The following is a 5590-nucleotide window of genomic DNA, read 5'->3' as shown; positions in this document are numbered from 1 at the left end:
ATCAAATCCTCGACCTTATTGGAAAATAATGAGATAACAAGTACATTCTACAAAGACATGGAACCTATTACCTCCACTGAAACGTACGAAATGATCATCTAAATTTGCAACAAGTGATCAGGAGAAGTGCGACCTGTTGAACTCGGAAGTTTGATATGTTACACGTTTAAAAAATTATGATAATCAGTTACCGCATTTTGAAGTTAGAAATGAAACTTTTATTTCTGCCATCATTATATATAAACAAGAAATTGTAGTAACTAGTCTTGACCTAAACAAAACCGCTGGAACCAATCCAATAAGTAATAAACTTGTACAAGTATAGTTGAAGAAATGTATGTTCCATTGCAAATACATTTAAATAAATCACTCCCAGCCAGCGTGTTCCTAACACAGTGCAAGCTAGCGTATGACATACCGATGTATAAGAAAGGAGATAAAACACTACCGTCTAAATGCAGACTAATTGTTGACTTCAGCTAAATTATATACACTATTCATAAGTCCAACCTTAGAATATACTTCTGGAGTCTGGGATAATTGTTCTATTGAAGATTCGGAAAGATCAGAATAAAGGGGGGAAAATCAGATGGAAGATGCACGGATCGTTCCAGATCTATACGCATTAATTCTTCTAGATAGTCTCTTTATGCGGAAACTGCTTGGTTTGCACAACGAAGGAAAAGGAAGAGATTATGCATTATGTATTCGATTATAAATACTCAAGTACCTAACTATTTAAACGAACTTCTTCCACAAAGGAGATATGAGGCATCTAATTATCGTCTACGTTACTCTCAAAGTATCACACCAATCTCAACCAAACTTTATATTTTCACACGACGTTTTACCATATACGATTCGTCTTTAGAACTCTCTGCCTGATGATATCCGAAATCCTCGAAATCTTTCTATTTTTAAGAAACGTTTCCCTAATTTAACTAACGTGTCATCACACAAGCAGAAAGACATCTTATTGTAGGTGAGTAGTCACGTCACTTTTCAATGATAAATCTAGACTTAACCAAGAAGTGTATTGAAAGGTAGAGCGAAAGAGCTGGGATCTTTGGCATTAGGTAAGGGGCAATAGACAAAGTGTTCAACTTCTTCATTATCATAAGCACATGCACACGTGAAAGAGTTAACTAAATTCACCATGTAAAGGTCGGATTTCAGGAGACTACCTGCTTGTCTAAGTTTAGTATGTAGGATATTAAGGTGACATTTGTCAGTAGCGTAATTTTAGCGTGATGACCCGTTAGTTGAATTAGAAAAACGTTTCTTAAAAACAGAAAGATTTGGAGGATGAGAAACCTATAAACTGATATCAAATGTGTTAACATCGGTGGTTCTTTACAATTGGCATGACTTATTTGGTTATATACAAACCATCAAAAAACGGCAAGGGTAGAAGCGGGTAGCAAAGATATGAAGATCGGTAAGTCACAAGCAATACCGAGACAAAAAGGCAACTTTCAAGGTAGCATTTTCATACATTTATATTGACACGGGTCGTTTTGGACTAATGAGAAACCAATAACTGGATATCAAATAGGTCCAAATCTTTGTAGCTTTTTTTACGATTAACATGACATATTTAGCCTTATAGAAAACGATCATATTGCAAGGATATAGGCGCACGGACAGAGAAATGAAGATGTACTTAATAAGATACATACACATAATTTTTACTGTTTTATTGCTTAAGTATATGCTTCATATCACTAGTATCAGCATCGAGGTATGTGATACCATCGCAAAACAGCAATACTAGAGGCACGTAACAAGGATATGAAGATTGGTAATGGTAAAGTCGCAAAGGATACTGGGTAAAATATATAAACTTTTCTAGGTTGCATTTTCACACATTTCTGTAGGCATAGATCAATTTAGACTGATGAGAAACCTACCAAATAATACCAGATTTGTCAAAATCTATGTGTGCTTACGATTGGTATGACTTATTCGACTCTAAGATAAACGTTCGTGTTGTAAAGATCTAGGAGCACTAACATTCAAATGATTATCATCGAATTATATGGTACCATCTCAAAGCGGCAAGGGTAGAGGCACGTAGGTAGAATATAGAATATGATGATCCGTTGATGATCCGTAATATCGCAAGCGACACCAAGTAAAAAATATCAACTTTTTTACTTGCATTTTCACACATTTATATATTTCACAGATCAATTTAGACTGATGAGAAACCTATCAATTGATATCAAATTCGTCTAAATCGCGTTTTTCAAAAATTACTAATGTTATAACTTATTTGCCTATATGGAAAACGCTCATTGAGGAAGACATTGAGCGGACATACAGACACACAAAGATGTACTTTATAAGATGCATACACATATTATATATTGTTGTATAGCTTTCCTTATATGTTTGAGATCTATAATATTAAAATTGAAATATGTGGTACCGTGGCAAACTGCAATGGTAGAGGCACTTATCAAGGATATGAAGATCGTTAAAGTCACAACCGATATCGAGTCAAAAATACAAACTATTTTATTTTCATTTTCACACATTTCTTTTGGCACAGATCGATTTAGACTGACGAGAAACCTAACAATTGATATCAAATTTTGCTAAATCGGTGTTTATTACTATTGTAATGACTTATTCACCTGTTTGTTAAACGATCGTATAGAAGACATTAGGAGAAAAGACAGACAAATGAAGACGTACTTAATAAGATACACACACATATTATTTACTGTTGTACAGCTTTAATTATATTCTTCAAATTTATAGTATTAGCATCGAAATATGTGGTACAATCGCAAAACGGCAATGGTAGTTTCACGTACCAAGGATATGAAGATCGGTAATGTCGCACCCGATATTCAGTAAAAAGAACAATCTTTTTTATTTTGCATTTTCACACATGTCTATTGGCAGAGATCGACTTAGAATCATGAGAAACGTATCAATTGATATCAAACTTGTCAACATCGTTGGTTGTTTGCGATTGGTATGACTTATTCGCCTATATGGAAAATATTCGGTTAGGAAGGCACTAAACGCAAGGACGTACAAATGAAGACGTACTTCATAAGACGCATACACATTATTTACCGTTGAACAGCTTTTATTATATGTGTCAGGTTTATAGAATTAGCATCGAAAAAATGTGATACGATCGCAAAACGGGAATGGCAGATGGACGTAGCATGGATACGATGATCGGTAACGTTGCAAGCGATACTGAGTGAAAAATACCAATTTTTCTATTTTGCATTTTCACCCATTTATATTGGCACAGATCTATTTAGACTGATAAAAATTTATCAACTGATATCAAACGTGTCAAAATCGTTCTTTGCGATTGGTATGACTTATTCGCCCATATGGAAAACTTTCGTATAGGTCAGATGTAGGCACACGGAAAGACAGATAAAGACGTGCTTAATAAGATACATACACATATTTTATAATTATGTACAGCTTTAATTCTATGCTTCAGATCTATAGTATTAGCATGGAAGTATGTGCTACCATCGCAGAACGGGAACGGTATATGAACGTAGCAAGGATATGAAGATCAGTAAAGTCGAACCCAATATTCAGTGAAAAGTACACTTTTTTGTATTCTGCATGTTCACACATGTCTGTTGGCACAGATCGAGTTAGACAGATGAGAAACCTATATATTAATATGAAATTTGTCAAAATCGGTGTTTATTTACTATTGGTATGACTTATTCGTGTATATCGAAACCGTTCGTAGAGGAAGGCATTGGGCGCACGAACATACATTATGAAGACGTACTTAATAAGAAGATACATAAACATATTATTTACTGTTGTACAGCTTTAATTATATGCTTCAAATCTATAGTATTAGCATCCAAGTAGGTGCTACCATCCCTAAACGGGAAGGATGGAAGCATCAAGGATACGAAAATAGGTAAAGTCGCAAGCGACAATGAGTCACAAATAGCAACTTTTTTATTATTCATTTTCACACATTTTTTTTAATTATTTTTTTTGTTTTTGTTTTTTGTTGCACAGATCGATTTAAACTGATGAGAAACCTATAAATTGATATCATATATGTCGAAATCGGTGGTTGTTTACGATTGGTACAACTTATTTACCTATATGGAACATGTTCGTGTAGGAAGGCATTTTGGCGCACGGAAAGACAAATGAAGACGTATTTAATAAGATATATAAACATGTTATGCTGTTGTTTAGTTTTAATTTTATGCTTCAAATCAGTAGTCAGCATCGAAGTATGTTGTAAACTCCCCCTCCCCTTAGTATGCAACTGCAAGCACACTTTGTCAAATGCTAAAAGGCACTAACTTTCTTGAAAATTATAATAATCAAAAAAATTCCGGATTCGTATATTATAACGTTATAATGCGCTTTCATTTTCCGTCAGGTGGGTCTCCAGGTCGAGTTGTTATGAACAACAGGAAACAGTATCGTACATTCTTTGCTAAGCGATCGCTCAGGTGGTGCAGTGTCTGTACAGAGCGTCCGCCTTGGATGCGAGAGGTCGCGGATTCAAACCCCTGCCGAATCACACTAAAGACATAAAAATGGTACTAGCAGCTCCCTCTTTTGGCGCCCATCATTAAGATATTGGTGTGAGGATAATGTGATTGGGTGGGACAAAATGCTGTATGTTTGTGGCATGATGCCACATTGCTAGACATCATTATAAACTGTCACAATGCAGACATGGTAGCGATATGATTGCATTTTTTTTTAAAGCTACGTTAAAAATTACACACACACACACACACACACACACACACACACACACTTTGCTTGGTTATTTGCTATTTGAAGAGATGGAATATTGTTCATATTTCAACCGCTTTTTATTAATGATCATCGATGTGACCAACATATACGATAATAATACTCCCGATGATGATGATGATGGTTGTTGTTCTGATTTCTGTATTACTACTGCTCCATGGGTATATTATATATCGAACTTGAAAACAGAAGCACTACCAGCAATAAAGCAGCTTTGAAAACAAATCGCACTTAATCGATATCAATATATATTGACATCAAAATGAACGTCAAATGCTTTGTGCAACTGTATCGAAATGAACTATTACATGCTGGTTTTTTTTCTTTTTTTTTTTTGGACAGTTTTAGACCGAAAAAAGTAGTACTTCAAGGCTCTGTCTATGGTATAAATATGTTCATGTACACTTTTCCATTGTAACTTTAAGTGTATAGACTGCAAATACGATGAAGCACAAATCGAGGACGTCGAGTGTTAGCATTGGAACAATGTTACTACTTCGGTCGAGAAGGATAACGACCTATATATGTATTCCTGCCCACTACCATGTAGGATGTATCAAACTGTATATTACTCAAGCGCTCTTTGTCGAGCGTGCTGGTGTGTGTGTACACAAAAAATGGAATATAATAACTTTAACTGAAATATATACAGTTAAATTCTATATAAAAGTGATGCGGCACCTGGGAGTAAAGCAAAAATGGAAGAAACAAATTTCCGGATCGCTACTATCAACAGCAATGGGATAGACAAAGCGAAAGCAGACAAAGTAGCCAAAGAAACAAACTTTGATGTAATAATGAT

Source organism: Sinohyriopsis cumingii, chromosome 8 (genome assembly GCF_028554795.1).
Source record: "Sinohyriopsis cumingii isolate HCF-2022 chromosome 8, ASM2855479v2, whole genome shotgun sequence".
Classification (NCBI taxonomy): domain Eukaryota; kingdom Metazoa; phylum Mollusca; class Bivalvia; order Unionida; family Unionidae; genus Sinohyriopsis; species Sinohyriopsis cumingii.
The sequence above is the reverse complement of the archived record's forward strand: the minus strand, read 5'-3'. Positions refer to the sequence as shown.